The sequence below is a fragment of the Fistularia commersonii genome, chromosome 1 (assembly GCF_037954325.1).
Source record: "Fistularia commersonii isolate RoL2024-O1a breed Wild chromosome 1, RoL_Fcom_v1.0, whole genome shotgun sequence".
Lineage (NCBI taxonomy): Eukaryota > Metazoa > Chordata > Actinopteri > Syngnathiformes > Fistulariidae > Fistularia > Fistularia commersonii.
In genome coordinates, this window is record NC_141284.1 from 3,013,670 (window position 1) to 3,026,661 (window position 12,992).

General features: G+C 46.9%; 1 long non-coding RNA gene across 2 annotated transcripts; it reads right to left on the reverse strand.

Moving 5' to 3' along the window:
- Nucleotides 1-1,248: 1,248 nt before the first annotated feature.
- On the reverse strand, nucleotides 1,249-11,821 carry LOC147237116 (uncharacterized). 2 transcript variants are annotated; one of them, XR_015105910.1, is made up of 3 exons: nucleotides 11,713-11,821; nucleotides 9,517-9,594; nucleotides 1,249-1,610 (listed from the first exon to the last, which is right to left on the reverse strand). It is a non-coding gene; the product is annotated as an uncharacterized LOC147237116 (long non-coding RNA). The 2 variants fall into 2 exon arrangements; XR_015105915.1 differs by lacking the exon at nucleotides 11,713-11,821 and adding an exon at nucleotides 11,576-11,684.
- Between the last annotated feature and the right edge of the window lie 1,171 nt (nucleotides 11,822-12,992).

Sequence of the window (12,992 nt, forward strand, 5' to 3'; positions counted from 1 at the left end):
ATATCTAATACCAATCTCTAATTTAGCAGATTGGTCGTGGGCTGGTCATTTGGTCTCCAGTGGAAAGCCAGATCCTGATCGCCTCGGTAACGGTCGTCCAATGAGGGCCCTGTAATCTCCCGCCCCAGCAGCCGGTTGGCAAACGTCATCCTCAGAGTAAAAAAAAAAAAAACCAAGCAAATAAACATCAAGTTACACACAAATTGAAAATCGAGCGGTGTTAGAGCTTCAAATAAAAGAATGGAGTCCACCCTAAAACCCCTTTTTTAAATTTTATCAAGTTACCAAGAAAGAAGTTGATGCGTTCAAGGGATGTAGGAATTTTCAGCTTCACGTTTTTTGTTTTTTTTTTGTTGTAAAAATGAATCCGTATATTTGAACCAAAGGTGGAAAAAATCTCTTGATTTAAAAAAAAAAAGCATTTCTGGAGTTTGGTGTCAATTTTATAGAAGTTTAACGCGCAACTTGGAAGAGGATGGAGGTGACCTTCATCCGGTCTTGGATGAACACCTTCTTCTTCGTGGGACAGAAACTGCACGCCACCTTCCCACCCTTGGCCCCGCCCCCTTTCCCGGGGGCGCCGCAGAGGCCCGGCCGAAGCCCGCTTTTAATTTCAGCGGAACAGTTAATGAAGAGAAGAGACGTCTCTTAATTAAAATCCCCGTGGCGATAAGGAGGCGGCGGAGATAAGGAGCTCCTCTAATTACGTCCACGCCTGCAGGAGGCGGGAGACGTCTTCTGTGGTGGACCAGCAGGAGCGGGACGGACCTCCAGGAGGAACAGGAGGGGGTTCGTTTTCGCCGCCCTGCTTTCTTCAAGAGACGGATGTGGACAGCTGAGTTAGCGCCGCCGCCGCCACCTCTCTAATTCCCCCTGACGTCAGGATCTTCCTCCCAAATTGATCAGCAGCCCAATTAGAGGTCGGCGGCGGGGATGGGGGCGGAGTCTGAAGGAGCGTCTCGCCGAATCCCGCCAGGCTAATTCTTTTAGCCGGCTGCTAAATCCGGTCGGGGCTCGAGGCCGTAATGGACGTCCGGACGCTCCGAGCACGCCGGATGACGGATGGCTGCTTTTGAGGTTATCGGTGTCTCGTTAACCTTCCGCGTGGCGGCGAAGCGAGGGGTTAAAACGGACAGGCGGGGGAGGGGGGGGGGGGGGGGGGCTTTCCGTCCGCCGCATCCATCAAGCCGCCATGTTTCCGGAATCAACCATCCATCAACCCCCCCCCCACCGCCTCACGTGGCGGCGTTTAGTGTTTTTTATAAATGTGGCGTGGCATTCAGGCGTCCTTGAGGCAGAAGAGGGCGGGGCCTCAATCTGAAGTGAAGAAAAGTCTAGGTTTGAGCTCGGCGTGGGAGGAGGAGCTGCTCCGCAAACAACCGGGAGATTCTGAATGGGTCCAAATATTCACGTCGATTGAACAGAACCATCTTTAATCGGTTCCTGCTTAGTTACATTGTAATTACTGTTACTACACCGTTATTACATTGTAATACCTTTAAATTGTCACTGCTTTTATGATGTCCAATCGGGGTTCTCCGTGTGTGTTCTCTCCATGTTCTCCAACCTGGTTCCTCCAACAATTAGCAGATCCACCGATGACCCTGAAGCTGTAAACAAAAAGGTGAATGGTCAGATGTGTGTGAGTGACAGCTGACGGTCCAGGTTAAACCCCGCCCCCTTGCTCAAATGTCAGCTCCGATCGGCTCTTCCGTCCTCTCCGGTTGTGAATTGAACCGAAACTCAACTCTCGTCTCTTCCAGACTTTCAAAACATTGTCAGCCCGAGCGGCCATATTTGTAGTTCTTCACTTTCCCCCCGCCAGGACAGTCCCGAGCGAGCGAGACGAGGTCTCACTCTGGAGCTTCTTTCCAATGCCGTCAGGCAGGATCAGCAGCGGCGGTCGGGGGGGGCTTTTTTTTTTTTTTTTTCATTTCTCATTTTCATTTTTGCGGGATAAAAAGCTGAGCCGGGGAGGAAACAGACGGGGCGGGGAATAATCCAGGTGAGACCAGAAGGTACACGTGAGCTCGACGGCGGGGAGTCAGGTGACTGCGGGGGATCGGAGGAGGATCCAAAGGTAAAGTTATTTTACCCTTTTGAGCGTCAGGATCTAAAGAGGCTGTTCAAGCAAGAAAATCGGACCTCTGATTCGAATGAATGACCTTCAGCGTGAAGGTCGACGACCCCGGTCAGGCTATTAAAGGAGGGTTGCTGTTGCCCTGGAAACGGGAAGTTCCTCGAGGAAAAAGTAGGTTTAACCGCTGTCGCCGAAATCCAGTGTTTTTTTTAATTTTTAGATCACGCCCGTCCACGCCTCGACCAAACATTTACACTCTTCATTCATTCATTCATTCATTTATTATCTATACTGCTTATAACAGTGAGCGTCGCAAGGAGCTGCAACTGGGCGAAAGGAGGGGTTCAACCCTGATCAATCACACGATCACATGTATGTCGAGACATACAAACATTCACCCTCTCATTTACACATCATATACTCATACCAGTATTCACTCATTCATTAAGTCACCCCATATAGTGAAATACAACCATTCATTCATAAGCAGATCACATGTCATATAGTCATACAAACATTCTCATTCATCCCTTCACACACAGACGTCAATATTCCTTCATTCGCTCATAAAAAGACATACGACCATTCACTCATTCATTTATATAAGACAAAAAATCAGTCATTCATTCCTATACAGACATCAATATTCCTTCATTCACTCATACAGACATACAACCATTCACTCATTCATTCATATAAAACGAAAACTCATTCATTCATTCACATGTCATATAGTCATACAAACATTCACTCAATCATTTATATACGGACATCAATATTCATTCATTCACATGTCATACAGAGAAAATACAGCTATTTACCCTCTCATTCATAGAGACATGCAAACATTCACTCATTCATTCACATGTCATATAGTCACACGACTCATTCATTCATATAAAACAAAAATTCATTCATTCACATGTCGTATACTCATACATTCACTCATTCATTCATATAAAACAAAAACTCATTCAATCATTCATTCATTCGTCATATAGTCATACAAAGATTCACTCATTAATTCACATACAGACATCAATATTCATTCATTCACATGTCATATAGAGAAAATACAGCTATTTACCCTCTCATTCATAGGGAGACATGCAAACATTCACTCATTTATTCACATGTCATATAGTCACACAATTTATTCATTCATATATGACAAACATTTATTTATTCATTCACAGACAAACATACAAATATTCACTCATTCATTCCCATGTCTGGGGCTCCAAAGACCCTTCTGTGGACGGCGGGAGGAGCCAGGAGAACCGGGCTGGAGCTCCAAACAGACCCGTGGGAGAACATCTCCACAGTCCTGTCTGAATAGAACCAGGGGCCTTCTTGTAATTCCCAAGACTTATTGAGTATTGAAATTTTAAAAAAGGCCCTTATGGAGGTGACACGGTTCTAGATGTTTCCGTGTGTTCAAAGGGCCGCAGAAGAAGAAAACCAGACGCAATAATTTAGCACCTTGGTTGCACAGATGGTATTGTGTAAAATATTCAGTTTGAGGGGAACTTGCTCTTGTTGTGGACGTACACAGGGACAGTTCTGGAATGAGCTGTTAGCACGGTTCTGTTTTACCCAGTCTGCGGTTTGCTAGCCTCAGCAAGTTAGCGTTAGCGTGAAACACTAGCTGATGCTAGCGCCGCTATTCGACCGAAAACCGTTTCGACGGTGAATACGCTGATTAGCACCGATGCTATCGGGTGCTGCCTCTTGCAACCTTTAAATGTGAGGGCGGGGCTATGCTAAACGTTAGCTTCCCAGCTATGGCAGGTTTGCTCAGGTTTGAAGCTCGTTTAACAACACATCCTTCAAATCTTCCGCCTTCTTTATCTCCGTGCCCGTTAGCCTCGGGTTCCTCTTGTTGAAATCCGTCTTGCTGAAGCTAATCTTCGTCTATCTCTTCTCCAGGACGTACCTCCATCCTTCTGGACGTTCCTCCACCTTCTCCCTGCTTTTCCTGCTCCTCACAGTGTCGTCTGCAAACAAACATACTTCATGGGGATTCCTGTCTTTTTAACATCAGCCTGTGCATCACCACGGCAACGAGAATGATGGACAGATGAACTCCCACTTTCATCACTTCACACCGATGTACACATGCACATCCAACACACACACACACACACACACACACATACACACACACATCTTACTAATATTGAGTACACATGCAAATCCAACACACACATACACACATCCAACATACAAGCATCCAGTTTATGTGCAAGTCCAACACACACACACACATCTCACTAACATTGAGTACACATGACAATCCAACAAAAACATACACACATGTAATACGCGTGCAAGTTCAACACACATACACACACATTCACATACACACATACATTTTACATACAACTGAGTATGCATATCCAACACATACACACACACACATCCAGGGTACACATATCCAGTACATGTGAAATCCCAACACACACACACATCCTGTACTCACAGACATATTCAAATATTTTGAAAGAACACCCATCCAACACACACACATTCAACATACACACACATCCAGTACACCTGCAAGTTCAACACACATACAGACAGACGCACACAAACACATCTTACTAACATTAAGTACACATGCAAATCCAACACACACATCGAACAAACACACACACACACACACACACGTCCTGTGCTCACAGAAATATTTTGAAAATACTTATCCAATACACACACAGATTCAACATATACAAACACACACACACACACACACACACACACACATCTTACTAATACTGAGTACACATGCAAATCCAGCACACACATACACACATCCAACATACAGACATCAAGTTTGCGTGCAAGTCCAACACACACACACACACGAACACACACACACACATCTCACAAACAGTGAGTACACATGGAAATCAAACACATGCATACACACATCCAGTACACGTGCAAGTTCAACACACATACACAAAACACAACTTACATAAAACTATAAATGCAAATCCAACACACACACATCAAACATACACATATCCAGTGCATGTGCACGTCCAACACACACACACATCCTGTACTCACACACATTCAACATCCACACACATCCAGTGCACGTACAAGTTCAACACACACAACAAACACATCTTACTAACATTAAGTACACATGCAAATCCAACACACACAAATTTAGCTTTAATAAATTTAGCTTTTAAAATGAGCCGAGCGTCTCCGGCGCTTTTATTTTGAAGGAGGTCGTGAACCGCGAGGTCTAAGACGCCCGTCGGCTTCGTGTTTAAACATCAACACTACCGACCTTCATCACCGGAGGACAAACGTCTTCCTCAGATGCACGAGGATGTAGGAAAATAAATAAAATTGAAAAACAATGTCCGGGGAGCCTCCTCCTCCTTTGATTGATCCCCAAAATCAATCAATTATCTCCCTCCGGCCGTTCGGCTCGGCGGAGCCACATTATTCACCGGCTGTCAGGAGAGCCGTCCATGTGTGAGTGTGTGTGTGTGGAGTGTGTACTCCAACGTGTACTCACCATGTAGTCGTTTTGTACTTGAACCAACGGCGGTGCGAGCTGACACGCCGGCGCCGCGACTCCGGGAGAAAAAGGTTAATCAGGACGCCGCCCCCTCCCTCTTCGCCCTCCTCTTCCTCGGGTTCGACAGCGGCCTCGCACGGCGTGGGATATATTTCGGAATATTAATTGCACACTTGGTATGCCGTCGTCATATGGCTTATATTAGTATTCCATCAAGCCAATGGGGTGTGAAAGAGCCAGATGCCGTGTCCTCGGCACGTGTGTGTGTGTGTGTGTGTGTGTGTGTGCACGCCTTGCTTCCTGTCACTTATCAGCATGGCGGCTCGCCACCTCAGCAATCCAATGTTGGCGGCGTACCAGGTGACCCTGGATGCCATGGGAGCTCGGTGTGTTTTCCACACAGGAGAATCCAGACGGGTGTTTCTCGACAGTTGTTGTTGCCATGGCGATACCTGCCCGGTTGGGGGCGCTCCATCTGGCACACATGGTCTGTGGGATGGACGGATGGATGGATGATAGCTGGGTGAGAGAGTGGTTATGCGTGCAGGCACGAGCATGCACACACACACACACACACACACACACACACACACTATACCGTCACTGAGTCCAAGTCCACGTTCAACATACACCCATCCACTGCATACACAGTCCAACACGTACACACACTTTACCTACAAAAGCAAATGCAACACACTCACACATGCAAACACACATCCAGTACATGTGGAAGTCCAACACACATACAAACACACACACACACACACACACACACATATGTCCTGTACTCACAGATATATTCAAATATTTTGAAATTGCACCCATCCAATGCACACACACATTCAACATCTACAAAAACAAACACATCTTATGTACAACTGAGTACACATGCATTTCCAACACACACACATCCAATATACGTCAAGTCTACATGCAAGTCCAACATATAGACACGCAAACACACACACACCTCCTGTATTCACATATATTTGAAAAATTCCATCCATCAATACACACACACACAGAAACACACACACCATCTTGTCCCTTTCCATTGACTATCACCTGACAGGTCACATGATGGGTCACATGACCAGCATCCAACGCAGGTGAAGGAAACATGGGTATGAAACTGTCACAGACTGAAGGTGACTCCTGCGTGATTCAGGCGTTTGTGTGTGTGTGTGTGTGTGGTGGTGGGGTTCCCCACATCCAGGCTGGGGAACAGGGAAAGGATATCAGCAGGAGAACATGCAGTCATCCAGAAATTTTCCTGAATCATCAGTAAGAAGTGTCTGATTTTCTCATTAATTCAACGTTTATGTGATCATTAATTCTGTTTTAGTGGAAAGAAGGAGATTTATGTACGTTGGTTGTGACTTCCCTTCTTGCTGATGTTCCAGGAAAACTTCTGGATGACTGTGTGGGTTCTACCATGTTCTCCTGCTGATATCCTCTTCCACCCATAGTCCAAAAAGTTAATTGAAGGCCCTTAATTGTCTGTAGTTGTGACTAACTAGGTGAACTGTTGGATGATCGACAGCTGACCTATCGAGGATAAGCCCCGCCCATCACCTCGGGGGGCAGCTGTAATTGGCTCCCGCCCCTCATGTGACCAGGACGAGGCTTACAGAGATCAAATTAATGAATATCTGAACACCTTGGACTAAACTAAAGTGCGTGAGTGTGTGTTTATGCATGTGTGTGTGTGTGTGTGTGTCTGACTGCTACAACATGCTGAACAGGAGCCCGACACACAACACACACACACATACACACATGGAAAAATGGTACGTTCCAACCCGAAGTTTAAAAGATATCAGTTAAAAAGTTGCCATAAGGATGAGCAAGATGTGTCAACAGAGCCATTTGACACACACACACACACACACACAGACACACACACACACACGCACACTCAGAGTAATTAGCACTATTGCCGTGGAAACCCTTTCCCCCCCAGGACTGTCCAGGTGGGAGAGTCCCTGCTTGTTCACGCCAGCGGTTTGAAAGAAACGAACTACAACATCAGGAAGTTCCCTCATAGGAACTACACTCTTGGACTACAAATCCCAGGTGTCCCAGCGGGGCGGGGGCGGGGTTTAACCGGAACGGGGCAGCTGTCAATCATCTAAGCATTCACACACAGGGGAGGTGTAGAGTCTTCGGTGGCTGTTTTAGGACGAAGACGGAGAACATGGAGAACCCATGAAGGAGAACATGGCTTCCCCACTCCGAGAGAGGACGGGCAGGAGGACGCAGAGCCGATGTTCAACCTGCCGTGACCCAGAACCCCCCCCCGCAGCAGCTTCCACGCGGCGTCGCGTTCCCTCCTCAAACTCCGGCTCACTTCGGCTTTTCCCATTCCAGAAATTAAGCTCCCGACACAAAGAGCCATTTTTGAAATTAATCTGCGGCGTCTGCGATTAAGGCCGCTGCGCTCCACGCAGCCGAGGATCACCGCCGTCAGGTAAATCCGCATTTGGTGTCACCTGTATCCCGCCCACCCCCACCCCGCACACACACACACACACACGCACAATTATTACGGGATGGAAATGTGTGTTTAAATCTGTATGAATGCTTTTTACGTTCAGAGAGTCGCATTTGCACGTGGAGCTGAAACCGCCGTTTCGACATCTCTATCTTTTATGACCGTTTTATCGATTTAGCTCGTGTTTGGCAGCGTTTACGATCCGCTCAGAAGGAAGTGTCCTCGATGTTCATTCATTCATTCATTGGTCTTTGCCCACCGCTTATCCTGCATTCGGGATTGCAGGGGAGGCTGTCATTGGACCAGAGGATGGGTTCACCCTGCATCCATCACAAGGACACACAGATTCACCCTGTCATTCATGCAGACTTACAACCATTCACTCATTCATTCATATTCACCCTGTCACCCATGTGTCAAATAGCAACAAACAACCTTTCGCTCACTCATTCATACATTCAAACATTCACCCTCTCATTCACGCGTCCTATAGAGACATAAACCATTCATTCCGACAGACATACAATATTCACCCTCTCATTCATAAAGACATACAACCATTCACTCACATGGAAGCATACAACCATCCACTCACTCATTCATGTTATATATAGGTTTACAACATTCACCCTCTCATTTACATAGAAATACAACTATCCACTCACTCATTCACAAGTCATATAAACACTTACAACATTCACACACTCATTCATACATTATATAGAGACATACAACCATTCAATGGTAGAAAAAGTACCATTCACCCTTTCATTCACAAGTCCTACAGAAACATACAACCATTCACCCCGTCAGTCATGTGTCAAATAGCAACAAACAACCTTTCACCCACTCATTCACAGGTCAAATAGAGACAAACAACATTCACCCTGTCATTCCAATAGAGACATACAACCATTCACCCTCTCATTCAGACGTGTCCAGTGAACCTCCAGCATGTGTTTGGCCTGTCGGGGGAAGCCGGAGAACCCCGAGGAACCCTGCGCAGACACGGGGAGAACACGGAGCCTCCAGCGGGAATCCGACCAGCAACCTTCTCGCCGGTTTCCCATCCCGCTAAGGGAATGAATGAGTGAAAAGAGAGGGAGTGGAGACAAGGGAAAGAGGAAGCAGGGTCTCCAGACATCTTCTGTTTCCCTGTCGGGGGAGGCGTGGTCGCCGCGGGCGACAGGTACTCCGATAAATCCCCGGCGAGCGTAAGTCGCGGCCAAAAATCGTAAATCAGCCTTCGTTTTAGGGCTGTTTTGTTGTCGGCGCCATCAACTGAGCGGGCGGAGACGGGCGTCCCTTCGACCTCCAGTCCGACGGAGAGCCTCCACATGCATCCAGACAATTTCATTTCAGCGGAGGGAAATCAATATGGCCGAGTGTCCCGTTTACCTGCGCGACGTCCAGGGAAGAGGTCGGCGGGTTCGTCCTCCATCATCTCGCCGCCGAAGACGCCGGACGGATATGCATCTTTGGAGAAAAGAGAGGGAGAAGACAGAAGAGGGGGATGTGACTTTCTCAAAACTTCAGGTTTGTCGTCTCCACCAATTATCATGCTCGGAGGGGTCAGGGGGCGGGGCTTCAGCCAATCCCTGCTGACCTTGGAGGGAAAGGGGCGGGGTTTAACCTCACCAGGGGTCGCCTGTCAATCACAGACGTCCAACCATTCGCCTTCTCATTCACACCCACGGACGATGTGGTCCTCAATGATATTGACTGTGAGGAGAACCTGGAGAACCCAGGAAGGAGAACATGGAGAACCCAGGCAGGAGAATGAGGATGGAACCCAAGAAGGAGAACATGGAGAGAACCCAGGTTGGAGAACCCAGAAAACAGAGCCTGGAGAACCCAGGCAGGAGATTGTGGATGGAAGAAGAAGAACATGGAGAGAACACAGGAACAAGAACCTGGAAAACCTAGGAAGGAGAACATGTGGAGAGCAAAGAAAGGGGAACATAAGGAGAACTCGAGAAAGAGAACGGAGAGAACCCAGGCATGAGAACATGGATGGAACCCAGGTTGGAGACCCCGGAGAACCCAGGCAGGAGAACATGGAAAGAACCCAGAAAGGAGAGCCTCCACACCTATGGAGGTCTTCGATGAACCCTCTGACTGGACTCCAGGAGGAAGATGGAGAAGCTGGAGAGAACCCAGGAAAAAGAACATGGAGAACGCAGGTAGGAGAGCCTGAAGAACCCAGGCAGGAGAACATGGAGAGAACCCACATCGGATCAACCCAGGAAGGAGAACATTAAGAAACCCCCAGGTGGAAACCAGGAAACCATGGACACCCCACATACGGCGGGAACCCAGGATGGAGAACATTGAGAGAACTTCCAGAACCTCTGCGCTGTTGCAGTTCCACTGTTTGGCCACCGGGGGGCCAAACACTGAATTTCAAGGGTAAATATTTGACCTTAAAATCATAATATCGGGCTCGTGTTGAAGTCGAGTGGAGGAAAAAAAAAAAGAAAGATGGAGAGATATAGCGGAGGAAGAGTCAGACGTCCCGGTTTGTGAGCTGCACCTGAAGGGGCCGCCGAGGATTATGATCTGAGGAGGAGGTGACCTTGATGGTTTTTTAGGAGGGGAATATTTTTTTTTTCCCCCGTCGGGGCCGAAAGCAAGGACGGCAGGTGTGCGGGAGGAGGGGGGGGTCAGACGACTGACAGAGGAGAAGAAGAGGACGAGGAGAAAAAGGCAGAGCGGAGAGCGTCTGTCTGCTCCGGGGTCGGATCTGATTAGAGCGCCGGCGTCCGGAGCCGGGGGGGGGGAATTTTCATCAGGCGGCGCCCGATAAGCCCGAGACGCTCCGAGAGTCTTTGTGATTCGCCGGGATTGGATCGCGGCGGAGGCGGCGTCAATCCCCGCTGATTAACACGGGAATAAAGACGACTCCCGCTTTTCCTTTTTTTTTTCCTTTTTCCTCCATCTCTTTGGTTCTCCTTCACCGCTTCACCTCAGGAAACACAACCTCAACATCTTTCTTGGGGTTTCTCCCACGCCATCCATCAAGAACCCAACGTGATAATTCACGTGCGTTTGAATTGAACGCAAGTGTAAAAGACAATATGTGGGTTGTCCATGTTCTCCTTCCTGGGTTGACCTTTTATGGGTTCTCCATGTTCTCCTTCCTGGGTTGGGCATTTGTGGGTTCTCCTGCATGGGTTCTCCATGTTCTTCTTCATGAGTTGAGCTTTTGTGGGTTCTCCATGCTGTTCTTCCTGGGTTCTCTCCATGCTCTCCATCTTCCCCCTGCAGTCCAGTCAGAAGCTTCACTGAGGACCTCCATGGGTGTGAAAGAGAGGGTGAACGGTTGGATTTCTGTAAATGACAGCTGACCCGTCCAGGCTACTCTCTGCCTCCTGACTCTGTGTCACCTGGGATTGGTGCTCCAGGAATGGATGGATGGATGAACAAATGAACATCACAATATTTTCCACAAAATTACATTTTTTTCTTTAAATTGTGAAACTCAACAGACGTAGGTCTGTTATGGTGAAGACCTCTGGTCAACCGCTGATGGAAACCCAACCAACACGTCAACATCTCCCTGAAACCGCTGTCCTGGAAATAAAAAACACCAACCCTGGCTCATTGTTGCAGTTAGCCGTTAGCCACTAGCAGTTAGCCGTTAGCCACTAGCAGTCTAGCAGTTAGCTTGCCTCCTGCCACGATCTGACTTCTCCCACATTTACAAAAACACTCTAAGACAGCCCCAAAATATGAATTCTTATTTTCTATACTGGCTTTTTCAGAATTTTTCAGAATCTGAGAAATGACAGGAGTTAGCGGTGCTAATTAGCTCTTAAGGCGCGACGTCCTGCAATCGCACCGCGTCGCCTGTTTACCCGGAAACCGGAAGTGGTAGTTTTGTCGTGACGGCCAGCGGCAAAACATCGTCTATCTTGAGGGGCCGTCCTTCTCCCAGGGAAGACAAAGCAGATTCAATTAAGATCCGATCGGCCGGTCTAAGACCAGCCGAGAGTGAACGGGCAGAGGATAGACGTCGTCCCGTCGATCGCGGGTCGATACGCAAATGAGAGATGGGGGATAATAATTAACAATGTTTTTCACCCCCCCACCCCCTTGGGGGAGAATGGTTCATTCCACCGCCATTCACAAAACAGCCTCCATGACTGATCAGGTGGCTTAAAAAGAGGATTTGATTTTTATTTTTGCTGAAGATTGGAGCATCTGCAGGTCATTTTTGTGTTTTTTATGCAAATTAGTAAGTTATTAAATTCAGTGGTGAAAAGTATATAACACTATTTTTTCATTCTAATAAAGATTTTGTTATTAAACTGGTGATGAAAAGTGTTCCCCTTAGAGTCTCATGAAAACCCCGACACCCACACACACACTAGATAAATACAGATATACTAATGCATATATATATATATATATATATATATATATGTGTGTGTGTGTGTGTGTGTGTGTGTATATATATATATATATATATATATATATATATATATATATATATATATATATATATATATACATATACATACGTACACACACTATACATAAATACTGATATACAGAGGAATACACACGCACAGACGTACAATGCACATAAATACAGATATACAGAGGAATACATTAACACACAGGTATACTATACAGACACATAAACTCACACACATTATACATAAATACAGATATAGAGAGGTATATACACACACACACGCACAACTCATATAGAGGTATACATACAAACACTTTACATATATACAGAGGCATGCATGCATACATACACACGCGCGCGCGCACATACACGCACACGCACGCACGCAAATGCACCACGAAAGTCCCTGGGCTGAAACGACATGGACACAGATTATAATCTCAGTCCTAAAAGT